Below are 19,576 nucleotides of genomic sequence, written 5' to 3'. Positions count from 1 at the left end.
CCCTCAGCACAGAGCCTTCAGGGGCTCCCGGTGTGCAGACAATACATTAAGAGATCTTATGGTCTGAGACATCCACTGTTGGAACAATGAATTTGCAAGCGTGGATAGTGGGTTATCAAATACTTGCAAAGTGTTGATTTTTGTGTAATGTTGTGGGTCTAAAATGCTACTCAGAGATGCCAGGAAGTGTCAGACATGTCCTGCTCTTGAGTTGACAGTATGGTTATGGGTGTTACCATACACAGGAGGGAGCGGGCACTTCAGGTTTGGGAGATTCTCAGAGTAGATATAGCATGTACAGGCATACTTTGGAGATATTGCAAGTTTGGGTCCAGATGGATTAAGACCATCACTGAGAAGGCACATATTTCTGGTGGGAACCTGGTTACCTAGTAACTTATATAACTTGTGACATCTGGCTTCTTGCTCTTCCTCTCCCCTCCAGCAGTTGAGGGACCTGAGCCAAAGGTTGGCCTCTTGGGCCTCCTGGGCCCCTGGACTTAGAGATGATGATGCTGAAGCCACCTTATTGGAGCAGAAAGGCCTTGCCTTCAGGGCATTTCCCAAGGTCTGTCTGGCAGGTGGTCAGACATGGATTGGGAGTGGAGTTGGGGGTGGGGAGGATGAGGCTGGAGAAAGGTCTGCCAGGTTACAAAGCTATTGTTGTGACCTGCTGGGCTGGAAATGGTTAATGTTGGGACTCTCATCAGGGTTAGTGTTTCAGCTGGCTGGCTGTGGTCCTTAAGCAAAGGTGAATAACTTGGGAAGAGGCAGAAATCGGCCTTGCTGATGTGACTGAGTTGGAACTCAGGAAAGAGGAACACTTATCCGGGATTAGATGACTTTCACAGGCTCTAGGGGAGGAATATGTTAGTTTATCATTACCTGCTGCCCCCAGGATGAATTGATTTGCATATTTATTAGAAAACTCTCCACCTTAATTTCTTGTCCTAGCTTTACAAAGTTCTCGTGTGTTACTTTATCATTGCGGTGTGAGAGGCCTAGGTCTGCACTATATACCAATTTGAATCTGACACCATGGGAAGTTCCTAAAATTACCTAAAGGGGTTGGAGCGGGTGGGGGGATGTGGGTTGGGGTGGGGGACATTCAGACTTTAATCCACAACTGTATAAACCAGTATTGACAGCTATGAGAGCTGGCTTGTCTTGGGCATAGAGTTCAACCTTGGGCCTGGTGCATAGACAATGGGGAGGGAAGAAGAGAAAAGCAAAGAAGAACCGAGGGGAGAGAAGAAATGCACATTTAGGGCACTTGCAGGTTGTAAGATCATTGACCTTGCCTGTTTATCACTACATGTCCGACCTGGGGCTGTTCTAATCCAGCAGTAACCAATACTGTATTTTAGGCTCCTCCCCCAAATAGGTGCTATACCCAAAATTTCTCAAGATTTTAATTCCTAGAAATCTTTTAAGTAACCCTCCAGGTCAGGTATCACGGAAAGGACCGAGGCTCTCTTGTCTAGCCTCCTGTCAGACTGTCACTGTCAGGAGACCTTATCTCATTGCTAATTATCCAACTTTTAGTGAAGCAAGTAAGTGAGAATGGTATGAAATACCATGATTCGAAAGGTGGTTTCTTTGCATTGATTTCCTTAATAATTAGAAATGAGAGACCAAATTTGAGGGCCATGACTTGCCAAGGAGAAATAGCAAAGACTAACTCCTCACTGGGAGAGAGCTTGGTGAGGATTTGCCTCAGGGATGGCCCTGTGTGGGTGGCCCTGCGTGTGTGTGCGGCTGCTCCTGGTTATTCCTGAATGGAAGGGTTTATGATGATAGTTTCTTCTTACCTCTCACTTCTGATGCTTTCTGTTCTATGTGGTGGGTCGGCTTTTATAAGTTTACCAAGTGGCCTAACATCTCAAGGCATGCTATTTCTTAAAAGGTGATAGCTAAAGACACTGTTATGCCCCAGTTAGTCTGATGAAGCCCATAGCTAGTTTTGTAGTGAAGAGGCTCTGTCCTCCCGCACAGTTGTTTGTAGGATATGAGATGAAAAGGTGCTCTCCTGAAATGTCTCTATACCAGCGCTGGCTACTAGAACTTTCTGCCATGAAGGAGATGTTCTGTATTTATGCTGTCTACCTTAATAGTCACTAGCCCCATGTAGCTGTTGAACACTTGGTATGTCACTAGTATGTATGAGGAACTGAATTTTTAAAAAAAAGTTTTAATTTAAATAGCCACATGTAGTAGTAGCTGTCATTCCGGAAGAGCACTGCTCCAGACAATGGTCAGAGGTAACTGATGGCTGCATTTGGGACTTGGATATTGGTCTTAGTTGGGTGGACTTGTTTGTGAGGGGAGATTTCTTTAGACACAGAGTATTCTAGTGGACATTCGAAAATCTAATAGCGTAGATTTGGGAAATTGTATTTAAATGTTGGAATTCAAAGACTTGGGTCAGTTGGAACTGGAGTAGGCAGGGAAGCTTCTTAGAGGAAAAGGGCGTGCATGAGGCTTTCAGATCTTCTGGAATAATGTCTAGGCAGCCGTAAATGGACTGTTTACTCGTGTTCCTAGAGAAGCGGTATGGTATGGGAGCCTGACAGGCCTGTGTGAAGATGGGGGTCACCCACAGGAGATATTTAGCTTTCTGAGCTTCAGGTTTTTAACTGCAAAATGTGTATAATAGTACTACCTCAAAGAGCTGTTATGTTAGATAACACAGAGCTCCTAGCGTCTTGGCACATAGCAAGTTCTCAATTCATGGTGGCCTTATTATCAAAATAGGATTAGCATATATACACCAAGGTCCCTGGCTGTCTAAAACTGCGTGATGAAACTGAATTCATGCTCTTTTTCTTCATATCCTCTGATGAGGGAGACCTGTCTCTTCACACGTGTTGAGCCTAGGAGTCCTGAGATTGTCACAGAGAGTCGAAAGAAGACAAGGGTGTAAAGAGGCTAAGTAATACACAGAGGGACCCTTGGAAAATTGAAACATATGTAGTATGATAAATAAATTCAACCGTTCAGTCAATGTTAAGGGCACGAGTTTATCAGTGCATATTGCGGTCTTCAGAATTCCAGCTTTCATTCTTCTCTTGTCCCAGAAGAGTATTAACTGGAATTTACGGCTTAAATGCTTTCTGGGGTTCTGGGCATTTATTTGCATGGCACCTTGGACACCTCCCAGAGATGATTCCATTACTATTTGTCTAGGTTCTGTTTACTTGAACACGTGAGGTTGATTTAATATCTTACAAGAACTGAACATTGTCTTCCAGATGTCATTAATCTCGCCTTTCTTACCCAGCTTAAGAATGAAATTCATCTAAAAGGAAAGGGAAATTAATAATATGTTAGTATTCACAATTCATCAGATTGTTTCACAGCAGGTATGAAATTAACTTCTTTGAATTAATATACACTTCAACAAATAAAAGGTATAGAAAAGGGGTATTTAAGAAATGCACCTTAATGCTTCTTGCTTTGATAATTAGTTAGATGATGGGTAGTATCTGTTGATAAGACCATTCAGTATCGTGAGGTCATCTGAGGACCCATAGTAAGTATTAAATCAACTTTCTTGTTTTCATATTTCACTGAGATAGTTGAGTTAAAGCCAGATAGTTAATGTATACTTGTTTCCTGTCAATTGAAAAAGGTTTGCCTAAACACTTACATTTTTGATTTCTATTTACAATAAACTAAATTTGACCCTGGGTGTTGTGTTTCTTTGTTATGACATGTGGTATGATCAGTTTCAAAGGATACATTATTATGAACACATTATGGAAAAGAATGGAGCGTTATAATTATAACACTATTATGGCTTTTGCTGAGGTTGATAAAGGACAGGCTTTTGTTACTGGATTGTGCCTGTAATTAAATCAGAAATAACAGGCAGCAGTCATCTTCCATTAGGGGTGAAAGAGAAGGAGCCTTACCGTTAAAAAGATCACATAAGGCGCTGAATGAATCATCCTCAGCCTCATCATGAGGATTTAAAAATAGAAAGGAACAGTTGACATCACCCTATAGAAGATTTTTAAGGAATAGAAAAATGCCAGAGAGGGTTTTAAGGAAAAGAGCTATCTGAAGTGATGTCCCAGCCCACGTGTTAATAGCCCGTTGGCAGTAGTTCTCAAACTTGAGCATGCTTCCGAATCTTCTGCAGGACTTGTTCAGATTGCCCGGATGGGCTGGGTTCCTGATTCAGTAGGCACGTGAGGCACTGAGTTTGTGTTCCAACTTCCCAGATGATGTTCACGTTACCTGTTCAGGGCCTGCCTACACTACAGCTAAGGCTAAGGGGCAGAACCAGGTGTAACTTGGGGATGGTTCCAGACACAGTTTTAAGATTAATTCCCTAGCACCTGTTAAAATAATTTTGGTGAAAATACCAAATTTTGTTTGGGGTGGCATTCAAGTTTTGTAAAGGGGATGTGCTCTTTATGACACTGTAAATGAACATTAAAAATAGTTGCAAACCTAGATAAGTGGTCTCCTGGACTGCTGTCATCATGTCTTGGTATAACCTTGGGTAAACTTTGTTGGTTACAAATATTATCTCTATAATCCAAGTTAGTGATGAATTCAGATGTCACAAAGTTTGAATTTTTTTTTTTCTCATTTGTAAATCAAACACACTTTACCTAGGGTCCATATGTAGAACAATCATTTTAACTAAGGGTATTCTAGGTCCCAAGGCACTAAACCGTTGTCATTGTCACAGCTGCCCGACAAAAGAGCTCTCAGCAAAATGAAAATGTAACACGTCAGGCACCACTGGTGGCTGTGGTTTCAGCTTCTGTTTCTAGAACTGCCCTTTTGTTATTTATTATCCTTTTATAGCGATAGCAACCACAGTAATAATTGCTAATGTTAGTAGAGTGCCCTTTGCCTCTCCGACGTGGAGGCTGTATTTTGCTTCTGTAGTGTTTGTGAATCCCCGCCATTATTTCTGGCTGAGGCACTGTGACTTCTTCTGATTGAAATAAGAAGTCAGAGGCTTGGAGAGGCACTTGGTTGTCCTCACACGGTTTATGACGGTTGGACCTCTGTGTTTGAGTCCGGGCAGTTTGAGCAATGTGGGGCACATTTAGATTTGATTATACTTTGGAAGGCTTCAATGAAATGGAAAGATCTTAGAAAGTTTGTTGAAGTATGATGAAACCAAACATATTTAAGGTTAAGATTTCGTAAGGTCTAATGTCCAGGACCACTCTAGATCTTTGTAAATGGGCAAAATTTCAATGTGTGGTAAATTCATCTGCTCTACCCAACATAAGATGCAAGCCATGTGAAGCCAGTATTATAATTATGGAGTCTTTGTTTATGTGACCATCTGATGTTCAATAAGGAAGACTGAATGACTTAAAGCTTATAAACATAGTCATGATTTGTTTCTAGTGTATACCACTGGATAGTCTTATCATTTGAAATCTTTTCCCTAGACGTGAAGATATTTTAGGCAGAGCCATAAACTCCCATCAGCTGTTTTCTTTGGTTTCTCAGTGAGCCACTTTTGCTTTTTAGGCTGTGAGAAAGGAGAGAGGGAAAGCCTGCTTTGAGTTATGCCCATGGTTGTTTTTGCATCAAGATTCATGATTCTCTGAAGAGACATTGTACATAGGGAACAAGAAGATGAAAAGCTTGGGTGTAAAATCGAAAAGGGATCAACCAGATGGATTCCAGTGCTGAAGGGCATGAAGGGAGTGGAGAGGTGTGAGACCACAGGTCTAGAATTGACCACCATTGTGTCTTCAGGTCCAAAGTAGACACTGCAGAGGTGGTTCATGAACCTGCTTGCTTTATCATGGCCCACCTTTGAGATGCTTTGAATGAGGGGGGGAGGTGTAGGCAAGAAACTCAAATGCAGATTTCTAATAGCGTGCCTCCCTAGAGTGCAGAGCTGATCCAAGTAGATTATTTTGTTTGCGGGCCATTTGCAATATCTTTTATGCAAAATGTAAAATGAAAGCGGTAAATGTTGGTTGAAAATAGGATTCTAGTTTTTTCTAGCTACTCTTTCACTGTCTGTCCCTTGGAATTGCTGCTTTATTCGTTCTAGATTGAATTGCATTCCCATGATCTCTGTTTATAAATGCTTTCACAGTTTCGGTATAATTAAGAAAGGAAAATCAAAACATAAGCCCAAGAAGAGATTGAGGAGCCTGTTAATCCCCAGAAAAGGTACCTTCGGGTGAAATCTTGAAAGCTGTGGAGTGATGCTGTTTTGAAAATTAGGAAGGAGAAGGGGAACTTCCTTCACCGTTTTCTTTATCTATAGACACAGATGAAACGGCTATAAACTTTCCGTTTATATCCTTGGCTCCTCAGGAAATGATATTTAAGGTTAGTTGAACATTAAAGTTTTGCCTAGAATCAGAAGTGAATGGCCTTTTGGTTTCTTGATAATTATGAATTTTGGTAATGTATACAGCCAAGGATAATGCAATAGTTTTCATATAATTCTGGGAGTAGCTTATCTGATTCTTAAGGTAAAATCAAGATTGAATTCTTAATTAGTGTATTATTAAAGAAAAATCCAAATTTGAAAGCATTGGGGGAGGTAAAGGGTAATGAATTTTTTTTTTTGGTTATGTCATGAATGATTTTTTGAATCTTACATTGTTACTACTGGTATGATTAATAAGTCACCTACTTGATCTCAAAACTCACAAGGAAAATTGCCATATAACTACTGAGTGAGATGTTTATGAAAACATGGAAAGGAGTAAAAGCACTGAAGTTGATATTATTTAGGTCCGAGGCACATGGGTTTTCGTTTTATTAGTCTATACCACTCCACGTGAATGAGGTGTTTTGATGTTGACCAAGATGCATAGGATTGTTTTCTCAAAATATATCTTGGTGACTGGACTTACTGGAGTTAGCAGCTTTTTCTGTATCATGATGATCAAGTTTCAAAAACCATCCTTCACCTCAAAGCTATCTCAAACAGAAGCTGATATAAAAAGTGGCCACATGGTTACCGGCATTGATTCAGTTCCTTCCAACACTCCATCCTTCTTTAGTAAGCATTTATTGAGGCAACTGTTTCATGGAGACAGTGGATTTGGAATGGCTGCAGATTGAGCCTGCTCTCCCCAGTGCCTCAGTGTATAACCTTCTGGTATTGCTCAGATTGTTGACAAAGACAAAAAATGTTAATGCTGTGAATGGTAGTTATATGCTGCAGACCATACAAAGAAGGAATTGGTTTCTTTGGATTAAAAATAACAAAACTTTCTCAGATTTTCCAGCAGAAAATCGTATGTGTTCTTCTATGAGGTCCATAAGTGGAAGGTAGACCAGTTGGTCAGTCTTAGAAAAATCTGTGGGCAGTCAACTTGAAGCTATATCTGTGCAACGTGGTCTTTATTTTTTTTTCCTCCTTCCTCCTCTCTCTCTCTCCTTGCCTCCTTATCGAGCTCTTTCAGTTTTGTAATTCCCTGCTGATAAATTCCAAAAATACTAGAAACACACTCACTGTATGTATCTGTCAAAAGACACATTTCTCTCCCTTTTTTTAAAAAAGATGTTTTATAGAGGGAAAATGTTAACTATATAGAAGCACATAGTAGATACATTTCTAAAATGCCTTTTCATTGTTTTATTCAAGGCGAAGCAGCTATAAGTAATCTGTTGTATTTGTATGAACAGACATGTAATCCAGTTGGCTTGATCTTACTGCAAACTCCTAGTTTTTTTTATAATAGAGCTATCTGTTTTTGAAATTCTGTGTATACATATACTTGGGACTTTATGTGTGTATTAATGTGGTCAAGTCCAGAAAGCATTGTTAAAAGCTTTAGTTTAATTCCTCCTGAGACTTGGAGTAACGAGCAGTTTTGAGCGGATGCTCTGTCTTTGCCAAATGCAGCCTTACTTCTGCTGAACTAATAATGGATGGAGTTGGATCCTAGCAAGTGAGATAATACAATTTTTTAGGCGAATGCCACGGGATGTTGAAGTGATAGGGCCTCCCACCTAGCTATTTTTAAGTATCCTTTTTTTTCTGGCGGGAGGGAGACCATCTTAAAAGTCACTCGGGTTCTAAAATGAGAGAAGCAAAGTTCACAGAAGCTTTTGTCAGCCTGTTTGTAGTATATCAAGTCATTAAAGAGGAGAAACTTAAAAATGTCTCTGTCCTTGTGATTTCAGGAGTGATTACTGTTCCAAGGTGGACATTGACAGAGGATCCATTAGGCCATGTAAGTATTGTAGTAAGCAAATATTTACCCGGCTAAGCACAGATCAGGATGTTTGCCCTTGGGAAGGAGAGGACCAAATAGTTGAGTCAGATGTTAGTGTTTGGAACCATCAAAATATACCATAGTCCCTAGGGGCCAAGCAGGGGCCTTACCGGTGCCACCCGATATTGAGGGGACATCTCTGGCTATCTGTTTAAGATCTGGTGGACTTGATCTTTTAGGAAAATCAGGCAAGGATATTTCATCTGTCTAGAATTAGTAAAGTGACTAGGGCAGAAGGCCATTTATTACTTTATTTGATTTTTATCAAATACAGATCTATCGAACTTCATTATGGCTAGTGACTCTTACACAGAAGGGCTGATCTCTTCAGAGCAGACCTGACATGGAGTGACTATAAAAAAAGGCAATGAACGGGAGTGTGACTCATAAAGATTGCACAGTCACTGAATTGTGTCTTATCGAGGAACCATTGCTCAACGACTACAGTCTTCTTAGTCCCCAGTTATGAACATAGTTTATAGAAGAAGCAATTCGTTAAATACGTCTTTATTTACTATTTCTGTCTGAATAGTCTGTAGCACTTAAAACCACTGTCCAGGCCACCCTTGAGAGTTACCTTGAAAAATCAGACATTCAACTTGGAAGCAGAATATTTGGACTTCACAGGCTGACAGGATTTGGGTGTCAAGGATATGGGGCTAACAGAACGAAACATTAAACATTCCTAATTCTTGTTTCTTTTATATATGTGACTCTTTGAAAAAAATCTTGTCTCTAACAACATCACAGGAGAAAAACTCCCCAGCAACTCACAAGCAGACACGACTGTTTGATGTGAATAAAAGCCTTAATGTTAGAGCTAGAAGATCATGTGACCATGTGACTTTTATCAGAGACTTCTCTCTGGTGTCACCTTGAGAGTTTATTCCCCTGGGAGAAACCAGAGAAACAATAAGTGTCTCCTTCAGAACCTCAAAGGGATTTTGAATCTCTAAAGATGTGGAATTTATCTGAGATGCAAGAAGCATATTTAATTCAACCCTCCTTTCCTCCCTATGTGCACACATCACACACATCATTTAATGGAAATGGGACTTCATTTCAGAGACTGGTTAACTGAACAGTCTCTCTTCAAGAGTCTGTTCTGAAATTAGTGTTGGCAGATAGGGAAGTTCGTTCACCACTCTCCGTAAGTTGCCAGGCATGGCAGATGGGGATAGCAGGCTGGCATCATGGAGACTTGGAGCTGGGTCCCTGGTCCCTGATACCTAGTTGCTGTGGCTTATGCTGTGGGAAGGATCTTTCTGCCTTTCCTGTGCTATGATTTTTGTTGTTGTTATGACAGTGTCTGCACCTCCCTCTTGCTCTCAGCTCTGCATTGTGTGTGGTTGACAGCCTTCATGGAGCAGACAGACATGTTGGCGTCGTGTGGCACTCCTGAGCTGTGTCTATCTGCTACCGAATATATTGTCACCGTCCCCCCTCAGCATGTCATACCTGGCTGCCTTTGGAGAGGCCTCTTGGCTCCTTTAGGAATAACTACTGAAAGAGCAGCTGTCTGTCAGCCTCCTCCAGAGCCGTCGAATTGGGTTGTCGTCAACCTGTTGTTGGAGGAGTTCCCAACGCAGCAGACTTGGCTGTCATTGACATTTATAACTTGAAAGCCATATCACAGATGAGTTTGCATTTCCTATAATCCTTAAATAGCCTTCAGAATATAAAGTACACGGCCTCTACATGCTTAGGCAACACCCAGGAATGTGGAAATATAGTTGGGTCTTCCAGAAGGTGGAGAAGCAGCTCTCTATTCTCCCATATTGTAAAATCATCTCTCTTCTGATTTAGATAGGAAGAAGTTGTCCTGGCTTTATGCTTGGTTTTATGTGTAACTATGAGTCAATGTGGATCAGGAAGATTTTTGGCTTCTAAGAACAAATGACTCTTTAATTCTGACTACCATAGAGCCTGTGGTAAAGAGAGGATATTACTGGGAAATTGATGTTGGAAGATGTTTCTCAAATGGCTAGGTAGATCCTATACCTGATTTTCTTATGCTCTAATTTCTGAAAGAACCAATTTTTGAGCTTTATTTCTTCACATACTAAAGTGAAAAATGTAGTGTTCATGGTAAAAAATAAAAACTAAAACCAAAGCCACTCCAATAGGTCATGTGAACTTATATTGCCAAAGAAAGAAGAGAATGAAATTGGAATGCGTTTTACATACTGTGGGTCTTTCTAGACTGTAAATTTCTTGGCCCTATTGCTCTTCATACCACCAGTGGCTAACACGGAACCTGGCATGTGGCAGCATGATGAGCTGAACTAATGAATGTAAAGAAGACAAGATTTAGGTAGAACAATTTTGTCTTGCATTGCTTAACAAGGAGGACACGTTCTGAGAAATGCGTCGTTAGGTGATTTCATCATGTAAACATCAGAGTGCACTACACACATAGTACGGCCTTTTACACACCTAGGCTATGTGGTAGAGCCTATTTCTCCTAGGCTACAGCATGTTACTGTACAAAACAACACGAGACTAAATCAAGCACACAAGGAAAAGACCTAATCAAGAGATGCAGTGAACAAGAGCTATATGAGGCTACTGCCAGCATGTTTTTTACAACAAACATTTTTATAAGTACACTCTAAAATAACGATAAAAGGTATAGTAACTACATAAGCCAGTAACATGGTCATCTGTCATTATCGAGTGTAATGTACTGTACGTAGCTGTGTGTGCTGTACTTTTATACAACTGGATGTGCTGTAGGTTTATAACACCATCACCACAGACACATTGTGCTGTGATACTATGATGGCTACCATATCGGTAGGTGATAGGAATTTTTCAGCCCCATTATAATCTTCGTGGACCATCGTCATATATGTGATCTGTCATTGACTGAAATGTCATCATGCAGCACATGACTGTTTTTATCTTGGTGTTGCAGACATTGAAATACATTAATCAACAATGCCAGGTTATGAGATTTAAAATTAACGATGTTTCCCTATTGGCATCAAAGACGAGTAATCTTGGAAGCTGCATAGCAGGAGATTTAGACAGCAGGCCTTAGAAGCAATTAAAATCATATACCTTTGCTGCCTGTAGTCAGATTTCTTCCTGTGGTTCCCAGGACGTTAGTCACATCTTATGAAACCTCAGTGCGTAACCTTGTCTGTGTGTTGCACAGCTAACTCCAGTGCATAGCTTGCCAGGCCGCAGGGGTGCAGGAACAGGCTCTCGAGCCAGGTTGATGGTGGCCGTAGGCTTTGAAGAGATTGTCAGCTGAGGGGAATGTTTGTCTCCTTCCCGGCGCTTTGTGGTGCATGTTGGTAATCCATCTCAGCCTTCTTTCTCAGAGCCCAAGAAGTGCCTTGGAGGCCATAAGACTGCATTCCAGATGGCTACTACCCATTACTGATAGAGGAGCTCAGTGGAAGAAACACTGGCAAAAGGCCCAAGGGAAAGGTGGGGCTGCAGAGGCCGAGGTCAGGGCTGTGGGCAGCCACTTGTCACCAGGCTAAACGTGGAGCAGCAGAGGAGTTGTCTTCATAAAGCGTGTCTGGTTTTGACTGGATCTAATCAGAATTCCCAGTTCATGGCAAGAGCATTTACTTAAAACAGCATCCTGTGTCCGTTCTCTGGCTTTGCTTGAAAACATTATTTAAAATTTTTTCAACTATCCAAAGAAGCACAGAGACTTACTAGAACACTCACTAATATACTTCCCCCTAGGTTCTCTGCCTTTCTTATCTCGCCGATGACAGATATGAAAGATGTTTCTTAACTATGAAAAGATGCTTAGGTGGGCTTATGTGAAGGTCACTGTCCTTTCGTCCCTGGAAGTTCTAAAAAATGCGGTCTGCCTGGAGCCCAGATCTACACCAAGCCCCAGCATATCCATGCTCTGAAGAAGATTGGTGCTACCTGGATCTGCCCTTATACTTCCAGTTTCCTTTGTTCATTCTGTTATGTCATTGCCATTTGTTTTTGTCCTCATTCAGTTTCAAGGAGGTGTGTGTGTGTAAGTCCTTTTCTCCAGCTACTTCAGGACTCCCTCGTAATGGACAATTCAGCAGGTCCTGCTTGGCAGAGCCAATGCTATCTTCCCATCCCATTCCCTTCACATAATACTTCATCATACTTGATGCCACACACAGACAATTTGCTTTGTAAGTAACCTCTCGTTTCTCCCCAAACCAGTATGGGATTTTACCATATATGTCCATCTCCCTGGAGGAGAAAGGCGAAGGCCATTTCACTTTGCCTTTCAGGTTTAGGATGATGGATAGACAGCCTCTGTCAGGTTAATTAAGGTAGGTAAGACCCATTGACAGGTTTCTAGTCATTTCTTCTTTCACTGTGGCCATTTTCTGGGACCACAGCCCGCGTTATTTTAGCTGTGTTGATGGACGACTGATTGTTCACTTAATTCTTTGTTTGGACCTGAGCCTCAAGACGGCTTACAGGAATCAGCAGCCATAGCTCACGCATAGGAGGGGCTCGTGGGAGTTTATCACCACCCCTTTAATGAGACATCACCTTGGAAAGAAGAGTAGAGCGAGTTGCTGAGCCAGGAGGATTGAGAGCCCAGGTGAGGGTGAGGCTGGAAGGATTGGAGGAGAGGGTGCATTAGCCTTGAGAATTTGGCTGAAGAACCTGGGGACATAGGGTGCTCCGAGAAATGCAATACTTTTTAAAAAATCTAAGCCATCATGATCTGGTATAATAAAAATCAATTACTAGCAAAATGAAATAAAAAAACAAGGAAGTCCGAAATAACAAGACTTCAATTTTATTATTAGATTCAAAAACATAAAGTTACCCTGTCAAATTGCTGTAAAAGTTCCCAGAACACTTATCCTCAATTTTGGTACTTATCTCTTCACAGACCAGAACACTTTGTGGGCTGGCCCACACTACTTCCCCTTTGAGTAGCTCTGACATAGAAGATGTGCGTTTCAGATCTGTTTCTGCCCTAGTATGCTGGGAGGCCCACCCTGCCCTCTCTGAATCATGGTTTTTATGCTGCAGAGTGGTGGTTGGTCAGCACGGTGCCGTTCTTCTCCCTGACAGGAAATGTGGCACCAGGAACAGGTGCTTATTCCTGAGCCCCTTGCCCCAGTGGGTCTCTTTTTCGAGATCCTTCTGGAAGGAGTATGCTGGGGATTATTACATATACCTACTTGGCCACCTTGACCAGATGTCTGACCAGCTCTTTTGAAAAGCGCATGTCCTGCATAGTGACCTATTGTAAAAAATGGATCTCTGTGTGTGTGTCTGTGTCTGCGTCTGCGTCTGCGTCTGTGTGTATAGTTATTTTTTACCCAGTATGTGTTTTTTGTATTTATGGTTTTAGGCTGGTGGGGGCGGGGGGAAATGACCTCTTTTTCATTTAAGAAGTCATTTAGCGACCGAGGCTTAATAGGCCCTGACTTTTTGAACATAGGCCCTCTAGGATTACTTTGCAGTAATGTTCAGTACAGCCGCTGGAAGTGGCGAACAGATGGAGGAGCCAGCGTGGGAGGATTTTTTTGGCTGGGCCTGGCAGTAGTTAGTGGTTAGTGGTCAGTCACCTGGCCACACCTTGCTGGGAAAAGTAGTCTAGCTGTGTCTCCAGGGAAAAGAAGAGAACATGGGTTCACTGAGCAGCACAATTCCTCTTGGTCCCCCCTTCTGCTTCTTTGATTCACTTATCAGAATCTTGTTCACTGTTGTATTTTTTCCAAAGGAACTCGCTTATTCCTCTTTTATGCTTGCTGGTGATTCTAGTCAGTCATTATGTTTTTATGCACTGGGATGTAAGAAGCAATGGAAAGAAAAGAGAATGGAAGTTGTCTCAGAATTAATGGATAGTGATTACAACAAGTCATTGTCAGCAGCCAGGAGTGACTGGTGCCAACTGTGAGAGTAAATAGTGTATGTGCCAAATTGGCTGCATTTGGGGTTTTTTTTGTTTTGTTTTGTTTTGTTTTGTTTTGTTTTTTTTAAATCAAGGTATTTTTGAGTTGTGAGTAATGCTTAATCTTTAAAAAAGAAATAACACTTAACTGGAAGGGACCATTCGTTTAGGGGTAGCCAGTAGCCCATGTTGAAAGGTAGCAGAAGTAATCTAACGATAAAAAGCTGAAGTAGCTCTAATACCTTTATAAGTGCTTTTATTTTCTTGCAGCAGTGAATTAAAAAACAAAACAAAACACCAGAACCCCTTTATTGCCTCTCAATTCACAGAAGCTAGAGTCAGAAAGTGAGAGCTGAGATGTATGGGAGGGACAGGGGTGTGTGCGATGGGTGGGGGCGTACTTGGCAGAAGAATTGCAGAGCGTAGTATCCTTTTTGAGCCGGTGTTTACTTAGTAGGATGTCAGAAGAACTGGATGAGCCATTTTGGACAAAGAACTTATTACAGAAAAGAGGACACGTAGGTGATAGAAGAGATGAGACACCAAAAAGAGTGCGTGGTAACCCAGAGATTTGCAGCATCCAGAAGGTAGCCTACCCTTAGGGCTGCAAGGGGGAATGGGAGGTAGTGTTGTTATCAGACCTGGAAAGTGAGGTCCTCTGGAAAGAGCAGCATCCATGAAGGACATGGCCCTGGGCAAATGGAAACAGAGTGACAGATCTGGCTTCTTCCCTGGGCCTGCCCTCCCAGTTTCTATTAGTGTCTCCCACAGGCCAACCCAACATTGAAACCATTTGGCAAGGGAGTTTGGGAAATGTTTTCTTTGATGCCTTGCAAAAAGGGCAAGGTGTATGGATAATGGCTTTGAGAGAAAAAATAGTAGATGACTGGCACGAGGAGTGTAACCTTTTGGTGAAAAGAAAGGAAGATGAACAGATTGAGAGATTGCTTTAGAGAAGAAATTTTAGGAATTTTGAGTTTTGATTTCTTTCATGCCATATTCCCACCTCTGTGGTTCTTTGGTACCGCCTACGTGTTTTTTTCCATAACTTTGTTATGCTTTTCACATCATATAGTATTTTATTGACATATTTGTCTCCTGAATAATAACTAACATTAGCTGAGTGACCTGATAGAATGTAACATTACTGTGTGCTAGGAAGGCAGTGTTCTTAGTGCTTTATCTGTACAGGCATACCTCGTTTTATAGTACTTTGTAGATATTGCATTTCTATCAATATTGAGGCAAGACCCTCCACCAGCAAAGATTATGACTTGCTAGAGGCTCGGATGACGGGTCGCATTTTTTAGCAGTAAAGTATTTTTCAATCAAAGTATGCACATTGTTTTTTAGACATAATCCTTTTGCATGCTTAATAGAATACAGCATAATATAAACATAACTTTTATATGCACTCGGAAACCAAAAAATTTATGTGACAGGCTTTATTGTGGTACTCACCTTATTGTGGTGATCTGGAACTGAACCTGCCATGTCTCTGAGGTGTGCCTGTGTTAATTCACTAAATCTTTAGAGCTACGCTCAGGGAGGCATAGTCGATCTTTGTTGTTTGTGGATTCTGTATTTGCAAATTTACCTACTTGTTAAAATTTATTTGTAATGCTAAAATCAGTCGTTATGAAACTTTTGTGACCACTTGCAAGACATACAGAGTGGAGGAAGGAAGATCTGAGTTGCCACATTCTCAGTTGAGGTTGAGCAAAGTAATGCTTTGCCTTGTTTCAGGTCTCTTATTATAAATAAGTGCCTTCTTTGTGGTTTAATTAGTACTACTTTGGGGGCATTTTTGAGCTTTATTCTTTTTTATTTTTTCAGTAATTTCACCGTTTAAATGGCTCCTAAACATAGTGCTAAAGTGCTGTCTGAAGTTCCTAAGTGCTAGAAGGCTGTACAATATGCCTTGCAGAGAAAATACACGTGTTAGATAAGTCTGTTTCTTTGAGCATGAGTTATAGTGTTATGGCTGTGAGTTCGATGTTAATAAATCAACAGTATGTATTAAATAAGATGTCAACACAGAAACACATATGAAACATGCTTACGTACTGATCAGTAAACATGTTGTAACTGGAGGCTTACAGGAACGTAATCCTATATTTTCCTAGGAGCATTGGTTCAGTAATTGTTAATTCAGTATTTGTGGTGACCTGATAGACTATAACTGCTGCGAATAATGAGAATTGACTGTGCTGCTATTATCTCCATATTATAGAGACCGAGGGATGTAGGAGTCAAGAACTTTGTCCAGCGTCACCCACTGGGATCCGAACCTGAGCCAATTGGCTCCCCACCCTTCACTCTTGACCATTCTGCTCTATTGCCTTTTGTATCTTTCATACTCTTCCCCCATCTCTTCCTCCCAGCTTTACTGAAATATAAAAGCCAATTAATTGCTTGTATTTACATTGTACAATTCAGTGAGTTTTCTTCAATTATAGCTGGCATACAATAATTACCAGTTTCAGTTGTACAGCATAGTGATCAGAGATCCACATAACTCGCAAAGTGATCACCCCACTAAATCTAGTACCCCTCTTCCCCCTTACATATTTATTACTACATCATTAACCATCTTCCCCATGCTACCTTCTACATCTCCAAGTCTATTCTGCAACTATCCATTTGTACTTCTTAATTCCTTTGCCTTTTTTCGCTAACACCCTCCATCCATCTAGTAGCCCTCAAAATATTCTCTGTATCTATGAATTTATTTTCACTTTTATTTTGTTCTTTAGATTCTACATGAAATACAATATTTGTCTATCCGATCCATTTCATTCAGTGCAATGCCCTCTAGGTCGATCAAAGCAGTATCTTTTTTCATCCCCTTCCTTTTAGTCTGTGTGTGTCTTTTAATCTGAAGTGAGTCTCTGGTAGGCAGCATATGTAGGAGTCTTGTTTTCTTACTCATTCAGCCACTCTGTGTTTTGGTTGGAACACTTAATTTTAATTCTTTCCATTTGAGGTAACTGTTGATGGTAATGTAGTTATTATCATTCTTTATTCCTGTTTTTGATACATGTTTTTTCTTCTTAAAGAAGTCCCTCCAACACTTTCTATAATACCAGCTTGGTACTGATAAATTCCTTTAGCTAATTTTTGTCTGGGAAGCTCTTTATCTGTCCTTCCACTCTAAATGATAGCTTTACTGGATAAAATATTCTTGATCGTAGTTCTTGGATTTTCATCACGTTGAATATTTTGTGCCAAGTCCTTCTGTCTGTCCTGCATAGTTTCTTTTGAGAAATCAGCTGCCATTCTTATGGGTGCTCCCTTGTGGGTAACTACTTTTCTCTTGCTGCTTTTAAGATTCTTTGTCTTTAACCTTTGACATTTTATTATGATGTATCTTGATGTGGGCCTCTTTCGTTTCCTGGTTTTTGAGACTCTCTGAGCTTCCTGGGGTTGTATGTCTATTTCCTTCACCAGGTGAGGGAAGTTTTCCATCATTATTTCTTCAAATAACTCTTCAATGTCTTGTTGTTTTTTTTTGTTTGTTTGTTTTTTCTGGTACCCCTACGACATGGATATTTTTACATTTAATAGTGTCCCATAGGCTCCTTAAATAATTATTATACTCTTGGCTTCTTTTTCCTTGCCATTCTGATTGAGTGTCCTTGGCTTCCCCATGCTCTATATCGGTGGTTCGATGCTCTTCTTTATCCACTCTGTTGATTCCCTCTAATATACTCATCTCAGATAATGTGTTCTTCATTTCTGACTGGTTCTCTTTTATAATTTCCATTTCCATTTTTATGTTTTATATCCTTGTTAAAGTTCTCACTGATTTCATCTACATTTCCCCTAAATTCATCGAGCATCTTTATAACCAGTGCTTTGAACTCTGCATCTGTTAGAGTGCTTGACTCCATTATTCCTGGATCTGTGTTCTGTTCTCTCATATGGTTTCTGCTTCTTTGTCTTCCCATTTTGGCTGTCTTTCCTTGTCTGTTTCTATGTACTAAGCAAAGCTCCTAAATCTCCCAGTCTTATTAGTGTGACTTTGTATAGTAGGTGTCCAGTGGCACCCTGAGAGGGGTTCAGCTGCAGGCCAAGTTTAGCCCCAGCCCGTGCCCCTCCGGGGCCACCCGTTAAGATTCAGCAAGCAATCCACAGATGCTGTGCTTATAGTTGCCTCAAGAATCCACACCAGAAACCAAGGCCAGCTGCCACCAGTGTGAGTCTAGGCGCTGCTCAGCAAGAAGCACCTGACTCGCTGAGGACACACCTGGATATAGCTTGGGTTGGGGGAGGTGAAGTTTCAGGGAATCCTCTGGGCAGAGCGATCTCCATTATCCAGTTTGACATGTCAGCTGTGGCGGCGCTGCGTCTGCACAGTGTGTGGAGCGGGAAGGGCTTAAAGAGGAACGATGGATACTGCCGGCACTTCTGCCCATGAGAGAGCCTCGCCTCCGGCCCTCACTCAGACAGCTCAGTGTCTCCCGCTAAGTTCATGGTGCCCCCTGTGCAGCCAACTCAGCACTGGCGCTCAGAGCTAGCAGGTCCATCACCACAAAAGTCCGCACATTGACGTGGCCTCTTTAAGAGGTGTCTGCTGCTGCTGCCGTGGCCTCTGTCCGGCTCAGCCACTCGTGACTGGGCAGCCTCACGACTTCGTCCTCTCCTACTTTCTCCCGTTGCAGGTTGATTATTTCTCTCCCTAGTTGTAGTGCATCTGTTCATCTAGATCTCAGGTACCATAAAGCCATTGCCTATAAGGCAGTCGCTGTGCCTGATTTCTTGTGTGCAGCAGGTTCTCGAATAGCCTCTAATAACATCTTTTAGTTCAATGTTATAATGTTAACGAGAGATGCTGTAGAAACTTAACTCTTTCTTGTTTATATCAATTAAGCTATGGTAAAATTGGTTTCATTATACATTTTGCTTAAAGTCACGGAATCTATCAACAACATTGAGGACTTACCATACTCTTCCAGAGGTGTTCTGACTTCTACTCCAGTGATTTTCAACTGGTGGTGATTTTGCTTCCTGGAGGACATTTGCCACATCTCGGGTGGAGGGAGAGGGAAGGTGTTACAGATATGTAGTGGGTAGAGCCCAGGAATGCTGCTAAACATCCTATAATGCACAGGACAACCTCACAACAAAGGATTATCTGGCCCAAATAGTAGCGTTGAGGTTGAAAAACCGTGCTCTCCCCTCAGTATTAACTGAAGGGCTGTCTCAGTGAGTGAAACACAAAAACTTTTGTGTCTGAACTTTGGCATTTATTCTGTGTCTCCAGAAGACTTGTGTTTGCATGGTTCTTTTGCTTTTAGTTGAGCCGCAGCTTCCGTGGTAGGGCGATGGGAGCGGTCCTCTCCAGGTACAGCTACAAGATGGTGCATGTCTATAGAGACTAAAAACTGACTTCAGCCTATCTGCGTTTTTGTTATCACAGTGTGTGGGCAATTCTACACAAAACCAGTGATAAAATACTTCCTGGAAAAAACTC

The 19,576-nt window shown here is 41.4% G+C and overlaps 1 protein-coding gene across 6 annotated transcripts in view; it reads left to right on the top strand.

Moving 5' to 3' along the window:
• MGAT5 (mannosyl (alpha-1,6-)-glycoprotein beta-1,6-N-acetyl-glucosaminyltransferase) overlaps positions 1-19,576 on the top strand; it is a 301,985-nt gene that overhangs the window by 43,695 nt on the left and 238,714 nt on the right. For 4 of the 6 annotated variants that reach the window (XM_023527509.1, XM_023527510.1, XM_023527508.1 and 1 more), the window contains exon 2: positions 8,137-8,186. The exons of the other annotated variants lie outside the window; for them this stretch is intronic. The gene's annotated coding sequence lies outside the window, so the exon portion shown is untranslated. The remainder of the gene's footprint in view (positions 1-8,136; positions 8,187-19,576) is intronic. 6 annotated transcript variants of the gene reach the window in all.

The sequence above is a fragment of the Pteropus vampyrus genome, unplaced genomic scaffold (assembly GCF_000151845.1).
Source record: "Pteropus vampyrus isolate Shadow unplaced genomic scaffold, Pvam_2.0 Scaffold17, whole genome shotgun sequence".
Classification (NCBI taxonomy): Eukaryota; Metazoa; Chordata; class Mammalia; order Chiroptera; family Pteropodidae; genus Pteropus; species Pteropus vampyrus.
This window is presented reverse-complemented; position numbering and strand designations above follow the sequence as displayed.